We start from the raw sequence: 22,310 nt of genomic DNA, 5'->3' as shown, positions 1-22,310 counted from the left end.
AACACCAACTTTGCAGGGTTGTTGTCCGGCATTCTTGCAACATGCCCTGCCCATCGTATCCTTCCGGCTTTGGCCACTTTCTGGATGTTGGGTTCGCCGTAAAGTGCAGCGAGCTCGTGGTTCATCCTTCTCCGCCACACACCATTCTCCTGCACGCCGTCGAAGATCGTCCTTAGCACCCGTCGCTCGAAAACTCCGAGTGCTTGCAGGTCCTCCTCGAGCATCGTCCATGTCTCGTGTCCGTAGAGAACCACCGGTCTTATTAACGTCTTGTACATGGTACATTTGGTGCGGGGGTGATTTTTTTTTCAACGCAGTTTCTTCTGGAGCCCATAGTAGGCACGACTTCCACTGATGATGCGTCTTCGTATTTCACGGCTCACGTTATTGTCCGCCGTTAGCAAGGAACCGAGGTAGACGAATTCTTCTATCACCTCGAAAGTATCCCCGTCTATCGTAACATTGCTGCCAAGGCTTGTCCTGTCTCGCTCAGTCCCACCTACCAGCATGTACTTTGTCTTAGCCGCATTCACCACCAGTCCGACCTTTGCTGCTTCGCGTTTCAGGCGGGTGTACAGTTCTGCCACCGTTCCAAATGTTCTATATATCCATGTCATCCGCAAAACAGACGAATTGGCTGAATTTCGTGAAGATCGTACCCCGGCTGTTGAGCCCGGCTCGTCGCATAACACCTTCCAGGGCGATGTTGAATAGTAGGCAGGAAAGTCCTTCACCTTGTCGTAGTCCCCGTCGAGATTCGAATGAACTGGATAGTTCACCCGAAATCCTTACGCTGTTCTGCACACCGTCCATCGTTGCTCTTATCAGTCTGGTAAGCTTCCCGGGAAAGCTGTTCTCGTCCATGATTTTTCATAGCTCTGTGCGGTCGATACTGTCGTATGCCGTTTGAAGTAGACGTGTGCGCCGAAGCAGTTTTCACCGGCGGCGGCGTATATAGTAATTTGTGGCAGCGGTGGCGGTGACGCCGGCGCCACGCCGTACACCCTATTCGGCGGCGGCGGCGGCGGCGGCAGCGGCTGCGGTGTAATCGGCGTGACCTTATTATTTTTATTTTAGTGAAGTGTTGCTTTTAGTCATTAAAACGTCAATACTGAATAATTTGCTTAAGTACAATAATCATATACTTCGAGTGAAAGGTTTAAACGTATGTAAATCAGAAGTTTCAACAAAAACTATCCTCATAAGAATTATGGTATGAATTTCAGAGAAAATCTTCGAGGATGTTTACCAGGAAATTTACTAAAGGATTCTTCAAGATAGAAATTCACAACGTCGCACGTCTTTTCAGACGATGTTCTTTTTTAAAACTCATTTTAGACCAGTGCTGTCATGGTAAAATCTGAAATTTTTGTTGGAGTTCTGTTAGGACTCTTTTCAGGAATTCCTCCAGGGATTTTTTCAGACGTTTCTTTAGGAATTGCTCCATAAAATTCTCAATAGATTCTTCAGAAAGTTCCTCCATGGGGCTTTCTAGAAAATCCCTGCATGGGTGGGATCGTGAACATCTCTATAGATTTATAGAAACCTTCCTTCAAGGATTCTTTCAGATTTTTTTTCAATGACCCTAAAAAACCTAAAAAATCCATTTAGAGATTCATTCAGCAGTTCCTTTAGAAATCACTTCAGGATTTATTTCTTGGCGTTTCTCCGGGAATATTTCAATAATATCTCCTCTTGGAATTACTGCACAGCATTCTCCTGTTTTCCAGGAAAATTTCTTTTTGCAATTCCTTTAAGAATACATCACAAGCTCTTCTAGGGAAATTGTATCAGGGAATTTTATCCCCTAATAGCATTCAGATATTTTGCAAGAAATTCTTTCAAGATCCAGAAATATCTCCAGAAGTTCTCCGGGCTTCAAAAATTAATTAGACGATTTATTCAAGAATTCTTCTAGTAACTTTGTCTTCAATTTCTGGACGGATTTTCGAAGATTTTTTTCAAGATTTCCTATTCCCCAGATACTTATTCAGGAGCTGCTTCAACGATTGTTTCTGTATTGGATTCAATAAAATTAAATCTCATCAGATAAACCTTGAAGAAAATTTCCTACATATTTTGTAATTTCATAAAATACTTCTGCAAATTTCTGTGATATAATATCTCACAGAATTCCCGGAAGAAACACCAGAAGAAGGATCCCAGGTAATATTCCTGAAAAAACCGCAGGAGGCATTCCAAAAAGAAACCTTCTAGGCATTCTTTGGTAGCCCCTGACTAAATTTTATAAGTGATTCTTACACTGGACCCTTGGACGAATATTCGAAAGAATCGGTGAAAATTCTCTGAAAATTCTGAAAATAAAAAAAAATCCATTGACAAATGTTAGAGGTAATCTCTTATTGACATTCATGAAAAATTCTTATACTACTGATTCAGTAGTATAACATGGGGCGATTATGAGTAGAATGGCAGTGAAGGAGTCTTAAGTGATATTTCAGAAGGCATTCCTTAGTAAGTTTTGGATGAAATAAATGGAGGAATTTCTGAAAGAATCCTTGGAGGTTTTTTTTTTGTTTTTTTGAATAAATTGTGTATAAAATTCCTGAAGAAATTCCTGGAGATATTCTAGAACGAATCCCTGCAAGATTATGTGAAAGAATCCCAAGGAATTTTCGGAAATAATTCGAGAAAGAGCTGATAAAGAATTTTCTGGAAACTCTCCCTCAGAAACCCTTGATGGAATTCCCACGAGGATTTATTAATAATTATTTAGAAAAAATCCAAGAGAAATCTCTTATCAAAATGCATGGAGGATGTTCGGAAAGAATTCCCAAAATAATCCATGAACATATTTTTAAAGAAATCTCTGAATTCTGTCGGGCGAAATACTTTTAAATAATACTTCTGTTAAGGTTCCTAGAAATTTCCAAAGGATTGTATGAAAAACTTTCCAGGAATTGTTACTGAAGATATTTCTAACTTTCTAAAAGATTTTCTTTAAAAAAAAACCAGAGTAGAATTCCTAATGATATCCTTGGAAGAATGTTAGGAGGAATTTCTGGCGAAATACATGGAGGAATACCCGGAAGGAATCTCTATATTATTTTTTTACAAAAATCATAATATCTAGTGGAACTACTACACAAAATCATGGAAGAACTACTGGAAAATTTCCTGGAGACGCTCCATAAAGAAATTCATAGAATATGCCCTGAAAGAATTTTCGAAGCAACCGATGGAGGAACCCTGGGAATACTGTGTAAATATAATTCATGGAGTTATTTCTGATGAGGGAACGTCCATAAGTTACGCCACGCTTTGAAGAGGGGGAAGGGAGGGTTCCGAAGAATGATACTTTCAGAGAAGGTCCTATTCAAAAAGTGTGGCATAGGAGGGAGGGAGGTTGAAAATGGACATTTTTGCGTGAATTTATGGAAGAACTTAACCTTTTGAAGCCGATTTTTTTTCGCCGCTGTCGACGCAACCTCGCTGGTGTCGAACACGTTTGTTATGCTCGGTTTCATCGCCGGGGTCATATATGACCCCTCCGGCTCCAAAGGGTTAAATCATCTTTAAAAATATTTCTGAAGGAACATTCACATTTACTTTTGCTTGAAGAATCGTTGGAGATATTTCTGAAAGAATTCTGGACTCATCATTTTCTAAAAATTAAGCGCTGATAGAATGTCTGGAACCCATGGATGGTTTTCTGAACCAATCGCCGGAATTTTTTTTTAATAATTCATGAAGGAGTTTCTTAGGCATGTTTTTTGGAAGAATTCATGGTGAAATTTTTGAAGGATCTTCTATGGGAATTTTGAAGATTTCATGGAATATGTGCCTTCAAGTATGTTATTCGCAAATTGCCATGAAAATTTCAAAAGCGATATACAAAGAATATGTAGGAGAATGTAGCTGTGGACCGCATCCGTCATGGTTTACAACAGAGACTCGGTGATTAAAATATAGAATAAGTGAGGATCTACAAAATATTGCAGTAAGAAATGATTAAAATAATAAAAAAAAATGTTACACAAATCACAAGAAGAACTAAAAAAAAACATGCCTAATATGCACAAGAAAAAATAATAGAAACTGTTGAAAAAATACTCAGGTGGTTCGGTAAGTGTTAAGAGAAAAAAAAACTTTGTGGTTTTCTCATCGGCGTGGGAAATTTTGTTCGGCGGCGTGGAAAAATATGAACAGCGGCGCGCCGAGTCAATTTACCTGGCGGCGGCGGCGTGGAAAAATCGTCGGTGACGGCGGCGCACACGTCTAGTTTGAAGTCGATGAACAGGTGGTGCGTTGAGACCTGGTATTCACGGCATTTCTGGAGGATTTGCCGTACGGTGAAGATCTGGTCCATTGTCGACCGGCCGTCGATGAAACCGGCTTGGTAACTTCCCACGAACTCATTTACTTTAGGTGAAAGACGACGGAAGATGATCTGGGATAGCCCTTTGTAGGCGGCATTCAAAATGGTGATCGCTCGAAAGTTCTCACACATTAACTTGTCGCCTTTCTTGTGGATGGGACAGATTATCCCTTCCTTCCACTCCTCCGGTAGCTGTTCGGTTTTTTAGATCTTGACTACTAACTGGTGCAGACAGGTGGCCATTGGTATCGGTTCGCATTCTTCTCTTGTTGATTTTCCGGTGCTAGTCTTTTTTACGGCTGGCTCGCAGGGCCTGACACCAACCCTCTAACCCAGGGGGCTGGGCTTCCTTCCCGGAAGCTACGGGTTCTGCATTGGCATTTCCTCCAACTACAGCGCTAAATAGCAATAGGCTCAAGCGCTAGTCTTTCTTAAATTGTATTACATGTTAATAAAATTGTTTTATTTTTGATAAAAAAAAATAATAGTAAAGATGCGTCCACTCACTTGAGTCTACCGACGACACCAATAGCCCAAATGTGTCATAATTGCAAGTCTTGCCATAGGTAAGTTTACACTGGAGTCAGCGTCAACGATCACCGCAATTACTGATACATGACAACCGTTCACTATCCATTGATTGAGGAATGTATGACGACCTAAAGTTGGTCAACAAATGGCAGAATGTAAGTTTGTCAAACCGTTGCTGCTACATATCGTTGACTATCCAGCTAGGCTAGCGGTAACTGTGCATGTATGCTAAGCTTCATGTGCGATAGCGTGTATCGTTGTCGTTCATTTGCTTGAAAGATAAACAAACAAACGTATTGATTCATTGCAAGTCACACACTCTGTTTCGTTTTTCATTCGCGATTCTCTTCGGAATATTGATCGATCGCAGCTTGAAATTATCGTCCCACACCCGCTAGCAGACAAACTCAACGACCGTTTTGAATGTCAAAGTCAATCTTAATCGTTTGTCATCGAGCGAGACTGTCCCAGTTTGGCGGTAATAACGACTGTGTGATTTATTGATCGGCTTCATGGAAGACTCTTTGTTGATGTGTGATGAAAGTTTCTACGTCTTCTAATTTCAAATGCATTCTCAAGTGAGCTCCATCCATTCAGCTACACGCGGTATTAGTCATACGACGATGGGTCGTGACTCGAACAAAAGCTTTGCGGCTAATTGAAACACGCGATTGATCGATCGTGACCTTAGGGAAAGTACAGACAGACCATTATGACCAAACGTCTTTCGTTTTGGACCGGCGAAGCTGTCGGCTTGGTTGTCGAAAATTAATTCTACAACTGTATACACTGCCGTGAATCGCAAGTCAGTCCCATCTGCATTTTGGGCAAAAATGAGTTAATGGCCGTTTTCGAGCTTTCTTCGGATGATCTTTCAGCTGCGTGCATAAAAATATATAGTTTATTCAGTAAAATTAAAAAACAACACCAAGTCAGATTGTCCCATAATGAAATGTAATCGCAAGTCAGTCCCATTACGAACTTGTGTGCCCTCCAGTACAAGACCTAACACTATTTTAGCTAGTTTTACATTTTTCACTGTTATGTTTTAACGTTTGAAACAATATGTGAAAGTTTCATGATGATCGCAGAAGTTTTCAATTCATAGCGATTTTTTAGAGTTTCGTATAGAAATCGAATTTGAAAACTTCAGAGGCCATTTTCTCAATGCCTACTTTTTACATATGGGACTGACTTGCGATTCACGGCAGTACAGCAGACAAAAATACAATAATGAAGCGTTACTAAGGAGTCTTTATGAAGAGCTATCAGTAGGTATGGTTTAAAATACGGTATATCAACATTTTGTGGTTTATAAATACACACTTCAAAAATTGAGGCTTATTTAACTTTTCCTCGGAACAAAAGAAACTGTGTATCGATCTTTTCCCTTTTTATGGCACAATTTGTAGGGTAATTCGCTATTTGTTGAACACCACCCAAATGTTGAACAGTTTCTGAAAATTTGATTATAAATCTTACTTAAGTAATTTTTGCTCAACGTAAACGTATGATGTAGATGCGTATACATGTGTGTTACGATATTGATCCAATTAAGTTACACAATTATACATATTTTACGCCAAAAATATTGATTGCAAATTTTGTACCGCTGATGACACGAAAACTGCACAATTCTTAAGATTAATTTTAAGAAATCGCTGTTACGAAATAAGCTTTGCTGGCAAATCGACCACAAATATCAAAGGCACACCATAGTTACAAGAACTGGAAGGATGTCTTTAACAGTTTAACATTGTTTAAAATCACATTTTCATTGTAATTTCATTTGTAAAAAATATTTTTCTTATCACACCATCATTATGCATCCATGATCCAATTGTTGAACACTGGCATAACCTACGATGTTAGCATGGCTGCTAGAATTTTTTTTTCACTTTACCTAACCGTGCATTTCAGAGGGTCTCAAGGGCGTTCCAGGAATGTTCTAGGGGTGTACCAGTGGACTTCAGAAAGATTCCAGTGGTTTTCAATTGGTTTCAAGGGCGTTCCAGAGGTGTTCAAGAGGAATTCAGAGTGTTAAGGGGCTCCCAGGAGTATGTTAAGGCGTTCCAGGAGGCTCAGGAGCAACCCATGGGTTTTCAAGGGATTTCAGGGTCGTCCCATGAGTGTTCTTGGGGGTTGAGTGGGTTCCATGGGTTTCTAGGAGAGTTTCAGGGGCTTTTAAAGGCGTACTTTTCTTCTATCGTTTTCGCTTCTAATGAAATATTCTCTGCCATTTTTGCATCTAGTAATGTTTAAAATGGTTTCAGTCCACTAGAGCTCTCTTCAAATGTGCGATTACTTGTCATTTAAATGAATTGTCACTGCTCGGACTAGCTGGGTACAAAACACGAAAAACCTGGAAAAAATCCGCCAGAGTGAAAAAATATCGGATGTTGGGTCAAAGTCGGGTCAAATTTTATCAAATGTTGGACCACTGTTGGACTCACATCGGATAACTGTTAGGTCAATGTTGGGTTTGGTGGCCAAAATAAAAACAGGTGAATGATAGGTTGATGTCGGGTTATACGTCATCAATTACGAACAAAGCTTTAACCGTTCAACAATTGGCGAGAACCGTTCAACATTAGGATGAGCTAGCTTAAGGAAGTGTTCAACATTTGGGTTACAGACTTCCCATACAAATGTTCTATTTTCTCTTAGAAAATGGAATTTAAGGGAATACAAATTCAATGGGCAGTATAAGAAATAAGTAGATCTAGACGTTCAATGGATATTTTTCAACTTAAGTGGAATTATGCACGGAAAAACAAATGAAAACCAAAATGCCGGTACTAACCGTTCAACAATCGGCGAATTACCCTACATAGCCAAAAAGTCGTGTCTAGCGAATGGTAATTTAATCAGGGCGATGCGAAGTAGGTCGAAGTAGGCCAAGACAAAGCAGTCGTTACATAGACGACGCCGTCGTTCATTACCATAATGTTTGAGTGGAAATATAAAAATAAATCTTGGGAAGAATTTTATCATACCGTTATCCTGCAGCAGGAGGTGTTTAACCATTTGTTGTTCCTTGTGGTTGTTAGAATCACCTTTTTGCGTCTGTAATGAAAGGGATAAGGGACATTTATTAAAAAGATTTATAACAGATATATAACAGATTCATAACATATTAAAAAGATTTATAACATTAAATGATGAATCACTTATATTTACACTACTAGATCATCCCTGCATTTTTAAACTAGGGCATTCATCTTAAGTTATAGAACACAAACGATCAATTCAAAATTCATTTGATTTCCGCGATCCTTCCAGCAGAGGCGCTAGTGTTCGATCGCTTTGACGTTTGCTAGTGTACACGTTGCTGAATGATGCAAACGAAAATTACAGGCGATTTGTGTAGTAGTGTGCGTATTAGACAAATGTCAAATCGAAATCCATCATGGCCGACAGTTTCTTGCCCGGTTCTACCAACAGGTGGCATTAATCTCATAAAAAGGACACCGGGCAAAAGTTTTTGATGAATTTGCTCTAGGAGTTACGCCTGTTTGTCTGTGTTTAAAGCATTTTCAGCTCAACGCGCGAATCCCGTAGACGTAACCTTTTCAATCCAAATAAAATTTCGCTGAGCTTCTATCTGAAAATATTTTTCATGTTTGTTTTGCAATATTCTTTACCTACCTTTTAAAAAAACCTATTTTTCTTTAAAAAAATCTACTTTTTTATTTTTTTTTTCTATGTACGGTGTATTATACAATTGATCATCACTTTTTTATACAATAATCAAATACGCTGAAATTTTGATCAGTCATAAACCATATATTAAAGCTCCATTGGTAAAATTTTGAGTGAGATCAAATAAGTTTTCTGTAAGTTATGGAACTTCTAGTAAAACTTATAAGATTTTTGAACACAGTTTTAAAACATTATATCTGAATATGTACTCGATGAAAGTTTTTCCATTTTTTTGTGATACAGCTTATACCTAAGGATTTCATACTCAGCTTTATTCGAGGTTTTATATTCACTACAAAAAATATGAAGAATCTGTATATGTTGACACAATACATTTGGAAATTTATCATATTTTGATCAATAAAAGTGCCAAGTATTTTCAACGTTTTTAAACTCTCTTAATGTTAAATTTTTATACATGACCTACTGAACTACATATGAAGAGTAGGTCCTATGTATTTTCTGTTCAGGTCATGCACTTTTATTGGTGGAAAACATTTGGCAGATTATATGTGCAAAATAAGGTAATTTTTCATACATCGTCAACTACATAAGCACATTTTTCATATGTAAATATAAAACCTCAAAAGTAGCTGCATATGAAAACCTTAGGTATCAGCTGTAACATACAAAAAAATTAGAAAATTGCATCGAGTGCATACTGAGACATAATGTTTTAAAAATGTGTTCAAAAATCTTATAAGTTTTCTAAAAGTTCTATAACTTTCAGAAAACTTATTCGATATCGCTTAAAATTTTACCAATGGAGCTTTAATATATAGTTCATGATTGGTCAAAATTTCAGCGTTTGTGATTGACGAATAAAATAGTTATGAACATTTGAATGGAAAATAATTTTGAAAAAAAATTGCTGTTCGGTCAATTGTTTGAAACACTGTACAAATCTCAGTTCTAGCCTCAAAATATGCCAAGTAGCCTAGGATGGTCAAAAAGTTATTCTTGATTTTTTTTTTTCATCGATTCACAAACCTTTTACTTCGATATTTTTGATACCAAAAAAAATTATACAGACAAGCTCCAAAAAAAAGTATGTTAAAAAAATAACACTGCAGTGTCTCCTTTTAAAGCTTAACAACATCTATGTTTCACATCATCAGCTTCAGCTGCTGAGAGAACCAACCATCGTCCACACCGCGAAAATCGGGAGTCTACGGTGGGCGGGCCACGTCTTCAGGATGTCGGATAGCAACCCGAGGAGAGCCAAAGTTCAATCAATTGTATGGAGATTTCACTATTTTGCGCTCCGTCCCGAAAGGGATATTATAAAATGCCAACATCAAACCCAATCGAAAACAATGTGAGAGTCCCATTGCCTGACGGATTTTTTTTATCAATCGATATCCAGAAAATAAGTGAAAATACCCCGAGTGATATTTCTGTATGTCTGTGCATGCAGTACGACCTCAATACGGCTATAGGTGAGGAGTTTAATCATCATAGGTGGTTTCAAATAGTAGAAGCTACGGGGTGAAAACAAAATCAATGCCACATGCCAATCAAAACACACTTTGAACTGATTTCTGTTTTTGGCGTTCGAGTTGTTTCGACATGCTGCTCGACGAGAAAGCAGGGTCATGGTACAAATTGAAAGTGGAAAAGATGAGCATATGACAGACCAGATGGATCAAATTAAAACACTTTTTTTTTGCTGCAATATAACAGTGGATGAAATATAAATAAAGTTAAATCACAGCATCCATCAATAAATAGGTAGTCATATTATGAGATTGATGATAGATTCTAGGGGTATTAAGGAGAAACTTCAGAGAGTACCAATATGGCTGCCACAATGGCCAACTTGCACCCCTACTCACGTTTTCAAAAGCACAAATCTTAAAAATTCGTAAACAAATGCGGTCGATTTTGAAAAGCTGCCTCTTTTTGCAAGTGAGCAAAGCCAGGATAATCAAGTGCGACTTGGTTCGATGCTTTGTTCGTCAGATTTGTGCCTCTAAAGTTTGTATGCCAAATTGCAATGGGCTATCTTGATGTTTCACCTTAAGACAACTTTATATTTTTAATCTGCATTGAAAGCTGGGTAGAATTTTTTTTTTCATAACTTTTGGTGAACACATGTCAAGTAATTGGTCGACTGTCAAGAAGTGGAATCTGTAAATCTTTTAAAAATTGTTCTAAGTACGAAAGTAAAGGTCTAAATACTGAAAAAATAAATTCCAGCTCTAAAAGAAAGTTCTGTTGAATAAAATATGAAAAAAAATGTCGAATTCAATGTTCTGTTTTTAAATTTTGAATATTTTCCGCAATCAAATAATTTGTTTGTTGCTCAAATAAAATCTTTTCCAAGCCACAGTAGAAATTTAAACAGCTTCTCGTTGTCTTTTGAGTTATGCAGTTGTAAACATTTTTAGCAAGATGTGTTTGATGGATCTTTTTGCTTTTGATTCGGAAAGAGCTTTTCTACTCCTTTATTTATAACTATAGTAATAATGTCCCTTTTCAAGATAAATGCATTCTGATGTCGCTTTATGAATCTATGGATGGACATTGGACATACATGGGGTTACACACCACTAATGACGGAAATAATCGAATGTAACAATTTCGGAATTGCCTCGCCCAGAGTATCAATTATATGAGAGTAGTTTGCTCATAGTAGTACCACGCGCCGAACGTAGCACGACCGGTGGCTGCTGCATTCAAAGACTGCAGTATTGCAAATTACCTAACATACTCGTACCCCTTAGCTGCGGACCTGTTTCTAATGCTCCCACGAAGAACGATGGCAATTGCAAAATCAAACTGATTGTGCAGACCGCGCTTTCAAAGCTCAACTCTTGGTCAGAATAATCTACATCTTATGCAAATCCACCTGGTTTTCCAGAGGTGACCTTTCCCTGGGCATGTTCGTGCGCTTGTACGAAACTCTACAACGATAGCAAAAGCGGCGCCGGATCAATTAAAAACCTAAACTCGCTGAGAATTTTCCAGGGTCTTATCACCGGTTGCAGACCCGACTCTCTTGTACCTTCTTGCAGTAAGTAAAACCTCATCTGAAAGACCTCTCACAGGAAGACAATAGGTCATAAATGACTGTTTAACTCCCGCGCAAAGTGTGGGTTGGTTTGGCGGTAGGCTTAAATGTTAACAACATAAGCTTGCGATAAATGCGCCGCAGAGTAAGATGCTTTGCATCTCTGGCGGTGGCAGGTGATTTGAATTTTTAATTGATGGGAATTTAAACTGACTGAGGTTTAACGGCGCTTGTAAGTATGTACATGCATACGATCAAGAAGGGTCTTTGATGTAGGAGTGGCGTTTTAGATGATTGTTGACTTTACATGGTTCTTCGTCTTTCTTGGATGCTTAGGTAGGCGTCTTTGGCCTGTTCTTTTAACAGTTTATGCTATCTTGTTTGTGTATGCTTGGGATAAGTAGATGGGTGCTACAATTCCCACGAGAATTTTTCCCCTGAGGAATAAATCAATTCGACACTGATTCTTCATTAGGGCCTAACTGACATTTTCGATTTCTCTTCATCGATCCTCTCTTTGTGTTATTACAGAATGTGTATTGAGTTTTCCCAAAGTTTTCTGATTGAAATGCGAAGGAGATGACTGCATCTTGCTATAGAAACAAAAAGAATAATGATTTTGTTTGTTTTGATCAAGTTATTAGCGAAAGAGAGAGTCGACGAAAAGAAATCGATCAAGTCAGTTAGGCCCTTATGAAAAATCATTGTCGAATTATTCTGGTTAAGTGGTGAGATTTTTATTAGGGGTACTCACTAAACAGATTAAATTGCTGCGTAAGCCATAATTTTCTGCTTATTTGAAATGTTTCATGAATTTGTGAAAGAAATAATCAAAGATTGCCTTGGTGATCGCGACGTTTAATCAGTTTAATCAGTTTACGCTGTTAAGTGAATCCCCCTATTATTTTCATTGCATTGTGGATATTTGTTTGGTCCACATTATGAACAATTTGTATGTGTTTGGTTGGATAACAATGTACACCCGATTCTTTTTGCACGGGTCGTTATTTTGCTATCACTCAGTCAATTTTGCACCGGTTCCCATGAAATTTTGTACACTGATAGTACTAATTGTGCCTACATATGTACAAAATTTCATGAGAATCGGTTTAAAATTTACTGAGTTATAGCAAAAACCAGACCCGTGCAAAAAAAGAATCGGGTGTATTTAAACTTTAAAATCTCCACCTGGCCCGCTCATTATGCTCTCTGCGTTCCATGCTCTCTTATGCCAACCAGATCAGTAGCGAACATGCGACATGCCCTGCTCACAATATCCGTCCAGCTTTGACCATCTTCTGGATGCTAGGTTCACCGTATATGGTAACTAACTCACCGCCTGTAGGATCGTAGTAGCCATGAATTGTATCATTGACATTTAGCAGTATCTAATAAATCATTATTGTTCCAACCACCACCAAGAGAACACTACATTTGGCGACGAGCATGAAAAATAAAGGAAAATGAAGCTTGCGCAAGTTAGAAGAACAACTGGGCTCATACAAAACCAAATTCCATATTTCAAGCAACATGAAAGAAAAAAAAACCCGAGGAGAAAATAATTTACTGTATGGTAAAGTGTAAATCATGGTGAAAGAAGAAAACAAATTGCTCTTAGGGATGATTCCAGTAGTCCTGACGATTGAGCCCGGATTCTCAGGGATGATTTTTACGCTGAGGGACATTTCCGCTCATTTGTAAAACCCGGAATCTTAGGGATGAAATCCAATCGAGAAGGCCTGGACCCGGAGCAGGTGAACTTTAAGGATTGCTCTCAGGGATGCCTCCAGAATTCTGACGGTGGACCCGGATTCTAAGAGATTACTTTTATGGTAAGGAAGAGTCATCCGAGAATCTTAGGGATGTAATCCAGCCGGGAAGATTTGGACCCAGAGCAAAGACAATGTGAGTCCCAGAGATGAACTTTTCGGGATGAAGCTCACATATAGAGCGGAACTCAAAGAATGGGATGACAGTACGCTGAAAATGGAATCCAGAGGCGATTCCCGATGCGGAACCCAATAATATGGGATGAAGTACGCAGATCTACTTGGAGTAGATGGAAAGGCGGAACCCTGTTGATGGGATGAAGTACACTGCTGTTAAACAGTGGAACCCAGTCAAAGGGATGAAGTACGCTAGGTGAATTATGAGACCCGGTGGTTATGCACGCGGGATGATTCTCTGAAAGCAGCTTGAGACCTGGAGGCGATCCTCAGGATGAATCTCAAGGCTGAAAATCTGGCTCTTTTAGGGATGAAGTATCTATATTAAATTGTACGCTTTGACTAGACATGTCCTTGTTCTTAGGGATAAAGTTTCTATATAGATATATATCTTACTGGAATCCCAGAATTTTGGATGAAGCTAAATCATGTTTTCATAGGACAATTTAAACTATAGAGAACCCGAAGAGCAGATCGGAGACCAATTCATTGAATGTCTCAGCAAAGGTTCTGGTACTTTTAGGGATGGCTTCCTTGTGTTTAGTTTTCACAATATATTCCACTTGGACTTTATTTGTAAAACTGTATGTAAACATGAGGAACCCGAAGTACAGAAGACGAGATCACTTCATGGAACATCTCGATGTGAAATTTTTTTTACTCTGCGAAAATATACTGATCAATGTATATGGTTGAAATATTTCCATTGAATAATTTTAGCTTGAGCTGATTTATCGCATGCCAGTTCAGCAGCAGATGTATTACTTTCCAAAACTGAAGACGTATTAAGCGAATTCAAAGGGAAATGCAGTAAGCTCTATTCTATAAAGAAACCCTATCGGTTGCTGGATAAGCATACATGTGAACCAAAAGATTAACAACAATGCGTAAGTACAAAGCAAATCACGGTAAGACGATTATCATTTATTATTGATGTATAAATTGGAACGTTAACGTGCAAGCTAACGTGTAAATGTTGTTTTAGTGTGAAGTTTATAGTGTTTTACATATTCAAAAATAGGACGCATGTCACACATATAACCCAGATGTTGGCGAAAATCAAATTCACATACAGTACACAGCACTTGAAAATGCTTAAAATTCAATTGACAATGCTACATTAACCCTTCAGCATGCGCGCTGGTGTAAAAAGTTCAACACAACCCGAGCGCGTAGCAGTTTCATTGCTTGATGGCACGCGTCCTGGAAGGTTAAATCCTTATGTGAACTTTACAACACTCCATATAATTGGATATGTGTACATAGAAAAGTCGAGCACATTTCGCATTATAGAAATATGTCACCTTATTACAATGATCAGTTTAAGATAGGGTACAATGTTTAAATTTACGAAACATCCTAAAACCTGTAACTTGAAAGGGCATACTTGAACATCTTGTCCATGCAACATACATAGTTTTACACTTATCACTAGTCACTAAAATAATTTTGGATATAACCGCCTGCTGGCAAGCTGGCTATAGATAAATTGAAGAAACTATTATCATCCATTAAATTGCCAAAACACAAATTTCTATTAGAATAAAACAGAGTTTAAAGTATACACTTTAACAGAAAAAAATTACTATTCATGTATAAATAGAGCCATACTACTATGGCACATTACAAATATGCCAAGGATGACTGGATTTAAATTTCGATCTGAATGAATATTTTGATTAAGTATATTGATTGTATTTTTAAAATTCCATGTCACATGATAAATGTTTATAGCAAAACGTTGATTGCATAACTTTATTTTAAAATACCACAGCCATAGTCATAGTTAGTTTTCCGGCACCAATGGCGTATAACTGGCATTACGAATTTTGCTACTACTGGTGTATAATATTTTTTTGTGAAACAGCGAATATCTCAAATAGTGTTTATGTTTTGTTTGTGGTTTACTTATTAATAAAAAAAAAACGTCACATGCAATATAATACAATAACAAAGATTCTAGGAAACATGATTTTGATAAATGTTTTATGTTTTGAATAAAAATAGTGTGATACATTTGCAACAAAATATTTGAAACAATTATAATTTGATTAATTTTAGGAAAAAAAAACCTAGTTAAAAAAAAATGCATTACTAAAGACAAAATCTCAACTATAGATGATGAATAGAATTGATTTTATATCTAACATATATAAATTTGGCATGTACTTCAATTGGGATCATTAGGGGTACCCGGATTATTTTATCATTGGATTCTCCACCCAAAAATGAGCTCTATTGATTAGGTTATAGAAAATAGCAATATTTTACTTACTAAACAACCCAATTGCAGAGAAATTAACACGTTGGTTGTCTCAAATTTGAAGATAATATTACATAAGAAACGTATCAAGACTTCAAAATTATTAAAAGAGAAGAAAATATTACCAGAATGAAACCACAAGGAAATTATTAACATAGATACACACAATACGCGACGCGACACAAGACAACACTTATCGTTCTTACAATCGTCAAGAAAAGATTTAAAAAATTACCTTTTGTCGACCGGTTTCGGGCGAGATCTAGCCCATCTTCAGGACAATGTCCGACTGACTGCGGTGTGTTCGTACGTTGTTCGTATACGTCCAAAAGAAGAGAAATTTACTCTATCGTCAAGTCTGCTAGGTCGAAGAGACACGATGCGATGGGAGGGTCATCCTCATTCATCAATTGCTTTTTCGACCCTGTGATGAACATGGATTCCCATGCATTCAAATGCGAAGATTTGTTGACACATTTGAGCAGTTTCGCTTCTTCCCAGTTGATGTTGTGATTACTGCTCGCTGTATGAACTGCCACGCTGGATTCGTTTTGTTTGTTTGTGTCAACGGCATTCTTATGTTCCCTGATTCTGGTTTTGAATTTCCGGCGTGTCTGACCTATGTAGACAGCTGGACAGTCCCTGCATGGAATTTCATAAATTCCTGACTGCTCATCCGGGGGAACCTTATCCTTCAGATTGCATAGTAGTTCACGTAACGTGTTGGCGCTTTTGTGCACTACTTGCAATCCATGTCGTTGAAGCTTCGATTTTATTGGGTTGGTTACTTTAGGGTAGAACGGTAGGCTAATCCTTTTTGTTTGTCCTGCTATTGGCTCCAGCGTTGTTATGTTCTGACGGTGTTTTTTGCGTTTGTGTTTTTGTAGAATTTTGTCTACGAAAGTTCGGTTGTATCCATTGACCTCGGCTGCAGCGTAAATTCGATTCTGTTCTTCCTTGAATTCTACGCTATCCAACGGTACATTGTAGAGCCGGTGAGCCATAGAATGGAAGGCGGCTTGCTTTTGGGCACCAATGGATACAACCGAACTTTCGTAGACAAAATTCTACAAAAACACAAACGCAAAAAACACCGTCAGAACATAACAACGCTGGAGCCAATAGCAGGACAAACAAAAAGGATTAGCCTACCGTTCTACCCTAAAGTAACCAACCCAATAAAATCGAAGCTTCAACGACATGGATTGCAAGTAGTGCACAAAAGCGCCAACACGTTACGTGAACTACTATGCAATCTGAAGGATAAGGTTCCCCCGGATGAGCAGTCAGGAATTTATGAAATTCCATGCAGGGACTGTCCAGCTGTCTACATAGGTCAGACACGCCGGAAATTCAAAACCAGAATCAGGGAACATAAGAATGCCGTTGACACAAACAAACAAAACGAATCCAGCGTGGCAGTTCATACAGCGAGCAGTAATCACAACATCAACTGGGAAGAAGCGAAACTGCTCAAATGTGTCAACAAATCTTCGCATTTGAATGCATGGGAATCCATGTTCATCACAGGGTCGAAAAAGCAATTGATGAATGAGGATGACCCTCCCATCGCATCGTGTCTCTTCGACCTAGCAGACTTGACGATAGAGTAAATTTCTCTTCTTTTGGACGTATACGAACAACGTACGAACACACCGCAGTCAGTCGGACATTGTCCTGAAGATGGGCTAGATCTCGCCCGAAACCGGTCGACAAAAGGTAATTTTTTAAATCTTTTCTTGACGATTGTAAGAACGATAAGTGTTGTCTTGTGTCGCGTCGCGTATTGTGTGTGTCGTGAAGTTCTTACGTTAGTGCAACTGTAAAGTAAATTGTGAAATGCAGGCTACAACCTCAGAGTGCTTTCGCCTTTATGGCCGATTGATTGCGAAGAAGAGAATGTTGCAATTACACATCCAGTTCCTCACCCGCTGTAAAAGAAAGGGTCTGATACCGAACTTCATCCATATGAAGCCATCCACCAACAGTGAAGCAAGTAAAAGAGCTACCAATAGTGCCAAGAAGATCTGGTTAGTTGAAGAAATTAGGTGGAAACATAAGAAATTGTCCGAAGTCGAAGAGCAGTTATATCCACTCCATTTGCAATTGCTGCAAAAAGTGGAATTTCATACTGTAACCGAGTGTATCCCGCGAAGATGTGATGAAGAGAAGAAAGAATGCTGGCAAGCGGCGTTGTGGAGTGTTACCCACAATCTAGAAAAACGAGTGCGCGACACGAATATAAAGCAGCCACCCGTCACAGTGTTAAGGAATGCATAGTGAGAACGGCGAGCAAAAAGGAGAGCAAAAATCGCGCCAACTTCGATACGTGGTGCACAATCCGTCTGTTGAAATCTCGTGATGTGATATACTCTCGTGCCGATAAGGGGAACGCGGTAGTGATTATGGATAGAGAAGATTACGACTCGCGCGTTCGGGACATGATCAGTGCCGGTCCGTATGAAGAGTTTACTTTCAAAAACGGAAAGCCGAAAGATCCTCTTAACAGAATGGTTGAGGAAGTGAATCATGTCCGGAAGAAGGTAGCTAACTTGATGGGCGAAGACAGGTTGGAACGAAAGTTCCATGTTCCAAACCCGACGGTGGCATCCTTGTATTGCCTACCAAAGATTCATAAGAATCCGGTAGGTATGCGCCCGATCTCGTCCAACATCCGTACCCCTACCGAAAAAATGGCAGCGTGGCTAGTGGAAGAAATGAGAAAATACCCTGTGAAGCATGGAAAAAGTGTTAAAAACTCGGTGGATTTGGTTGAGCAGCTAGAGGGGTTCAAATTGCGACGAGGTGAAATTCTGGTATCGTTCGATGTCGCCGCTCTATTTCCGAGCGTACCAGCCACTGAAGCTCTGCAAAGCCTGCGCCGACACTTGGAACGGTGCCGAGTGCCACTAAACCACATCGAGGCTTATCTCTCTGTTGCCAAGGTCTGTATGAACCAAAATTTTTTCAACTTCCGGGGAAAATACTACAAACAGACCTTTGGCCTGAGCATGGGTAGTAAGCTCTCACCACTTCTGGCCGATTTGTTTATGAGCGATCTAGAAAATGAAGCCCAGAAACAGAAGCTTTTTCCCCGAGTGTGGTGGCGCTACGTAGACGATGTTTTCGCCCCGGTGAAGGAACGGTACGTAGACCAGACACTTAGCATGCTAAACTCACAACATGAAACGATCAAATTCACGGTTGAGAAGGAAGTAGACGGGAAGTTGCCTTTCTTGGATCTGATGATTAGCAGAAACGAGGATAACACTCTGAAATTTGGGATTTATCGCAAGCCAACTAGCACAGATCGGTACATAACATCCGATTCCAACCACTTTGGTGCCCAAAAGCAAGCCGCCTTCCATTCTATGGCTCACCGGCTCTACAATGTACCGTTGGATAGCGTAGAATTCAAGGAAGAACAGAATCGAATTTACGCTGCAGCCGAGGTCAATGGATACAACCGAACTTTCGTAGACAAAATTCTACAAAAACACAAACGCAAAAAACACCGTCAGAACATAACAACGCTGGAGCCAATAGCAGGACAAACAAAAAGGATTAGCCTACCGTTCTACCCTAAAGTAACCAACCCAATAAAATCGAAGCTTCAACGACATGGATTGCAAGTAGTGCACAAAAGCGCCAACACGTTACGTGAACTACTATGCAATCTGAAGGATAAGGTTCCCCCGGATGAGCAGTCAGGAATTTATGAAATTCCATGCAGGGACTGTCCAGCTGTCTACATAGGTCAGACACGCCGGAAATTCAAAACCAGAATCAGGGAACATAAGAATGCCGTTGACACAAACAAACAAAACGAATCCAGCGTGGCAGTTCATACAGCGAGCAGTAATCACAACATCAACTGGGAAGAAGCGAAACTGCTCAAATGTGTCAACAAATCTTCGCATTTGAATGCATGGGAATCCATGTTCATCACAGGGTCGAAAAAGCAATTGATGAATGAGGATGACCCTCCCATCGCATCGTGTCTCTTCGACCTAGCAGACTTGACGATAGAGTAAATTTCTCTTCTTTTGGACGTATACGAACAACGTACGAACACACCGCAGTCAGTCGGACATTGTCCTGAAGATGGGCTAGATCTCGCCCGAAACCGGTCGACAAAAGGTAATTTTTTAAATCTTTTCTTGACGATTGTAAGAACGATAAGTGTTGTCTTGTGTCGCGTCGCGTATTGTGTGTGTCGTGAAGTTCTTACGTTAGTGCAACTGTAAAGTAAATTGTGAAATGCAGGCTACAACCTCAGAGTGCTTTCGCCTTTATGGCCGATTGATTGCGAAGAAGAGAATGTTGCAATTACACATCCAGTTCCTCACCCGCTGTAAAAGAAAGGGTCTGATACCGAACTTCATCCATATGAAGCCATCCACCAACAGTGAAGCAAGTAAAAGAGCTACCAATAGTGCCAAGAAGATCTGGTTAGTTGAAGAAATTAGGTGGAAACATAAGAAATTGTCCGAAGTCGAAGAGCAGTTATATCCACTCCATTTGCAATTGCTGCAAAAAGTGGAATTTCATACTGTAACCGAGTGTATCCCGCGAAGATGTGATGAAGAGAAGAAAGAATGCTGGCAAGCGGCGTTGTGGAGTGTTACCCACAATCTAGAAAAACGAGTGCGCGACACGAATATAAAGCAGCCACCCGTCACAGTGTTAAGGAATGCATAGTGAGAACGGCGAGCAAAAAGGAGAGCAAAAATCGCGCCAACTTCGATACGTGGTGCACAATCCGTCTGTTGAAATCTCGTGATGTGATATACTCTCGTGCCGATAAGGGGAACGCGGTAGTGATTATGGATAGAGAAGATTACGACTCGCGCGTTCGGGACATGATCAGTGCCGGTCCGTATGAAGAGTTTACTTTCAAAAACGGAAAGCCGAAAGATCCTCTTAACAGAATGGTTGAGGAAGTGAATCATGTCCGGAAGAAGGTAGCTAACTTGATGGGCGAAGACAGGTTGGAAAGAAAGTTCCATGTTCCAAACCCGACGGTGGCATCCTTGTATTGCCTACCAAAGATTCATAAGAATCCGGTAGGTATGCGCCCGATCTCGTCCAACATCCGTACCCCTACCGAAAAAATGGCAGCGTGGCTAGTGGAAGAAATGAGAAAATACCCTGTGAAGCATGGAAAAAGTGTTAAAAACTCGGTGGATTTGGTTGAGCAGCTAGAGGGGTTCAAATTGCGACGAGGTGAAATTCTGGTATCGTTCGATGTCGCCGCTCTATTTCCGAGCGTACCAGCCACTGAAGCTCTGCAAAGCCTGCGCCGACACTTGGAACGGTGCCGAGTGCCACTAAACCACATCGAGGCTTATCTCTCTGTTGCCAAGGTCTGTATGAACCAAAATTTTTTCAACTTCCGGGGAAAATACTACAAACAGACCTTTGGCCTGAGCATGGGTAGTAAGCTCTCACCACTTCTGGCCGATTTGTTTATGAGCGATCTAGAAAATGAAGCCCAGAAACAGAAGCTTTTTCCCCGAGTGTGGTGGCGCTACGTAGACGATGTTTTCGCCCCGGTGAAGGAACGGTACGTAGACCAGACACTTAGCATGCTAAACTCACAACATGAAACGATCAAATTCACGGTTGAGAAGGAAGTAGACGGGAAGTTGCCTTTCTTGGATCTGATGATTAGCAGAAACGAGGATAACACTCTGAAATTTGGGATTTATCGCAAGCCAACTAGCACAGATCGGTACATAACATCCGATTCCAACCACTTTGGTGCCCAAAAGCAAGCCGCCTTCCATTCTATGGCTCACCGGCTCTACAATGTACCGTTGGATAGCGTAGAATTCAAGGAAGAACAGAATCGAATTTACGCTGCAGCCGAGGTCAATGGATACAACCGAACTTTCGTAGACAAAATTCTACAAAAACACAAACGCAAAAAACACCGTCAGAACATAACAACGCTGGAGCCAATAGCAGGACAAACAAAAAGGATTAGCCTACCGTTCTACCCTAAAGTAACCAACCCAATAAAATCGAAGCTTCAACGACATGGATTGCAAGTAGTGCACAAAAGCGCCAACACGTTACGTGAACTACTATGCAATCTGAAGGATAAGGTTCCCCCGGATGAGCAGTCAGGAATTTATGAAATTCCATGCAGGGACTGTCCAGCTGTCTACATAGGTCAGACACGCCGGAAATTCAAAACCAGAATCAGGGAACATAAGAATGCCGTTGACACAAACAAACAAAACGAATCCAGCGTGGCAGTTCATACAGCGAGCAGTAATCACAACATCAACTGGGAAGAAGCGAAACTGCTCAAATGTGTCAACAAATCTTCGCATTTGAATGCATGGGAATCCATGTTCATCACAGGGTCGAAAAAGCAATTGATGAATGAGGATGACCCTCCCATCGCATCGTGTCTCTTCGACCTAGCAGACTTGACGATAGAGTAAATTTCTCTTCTTTTGGACGTATACGAACAACGTACGAACACACCGCAGTCAGTCGGACATT

At 39.8% G+C, this 22,310-nt stretch overlaps 1 protein-coding gene across 3 annotated transcripts in view; it reads right to left on the bottom strand.

Moving 5' to 3' along the window:
* LOC109398743 (uncharacterized) overlaps positions 1-22,310 on the bottom strand; it is a 175,869-nt gene that overhangs the window by 66,398 nt on the left and 87,161 nt on the right. For all 3 annotated transcript variants that reach the window (XM_062859131.1, XM_062859132.1, XM_029870501.2), the window contains exon 2: positions 7,867-7,936. The gene's annotated coding sequence lies outside the window, so the exon portion shown is untranslated. The remainder of the gene's footprint in view (positions 1-7,866; positions 7,937-22,310) is intronic.

This window comes from Aedes albopictus, chromosome 3 (genome assembly GCF_035046485.1).
Source record: "Aedes albopictus strain Foshan chromosome 3, AalbF5, whole genome shotgun sequence".
Classification (NCBI taxonomy): domain Eukaryota; kingdom Metazoa; phylum Arthropoda; class Insecta; order Diptera; family Culicidae; genus Aedes; species Aedes albopictus.
This window is presented reverse-complemented; position numbering and strand designations above follow the sequence as displayed.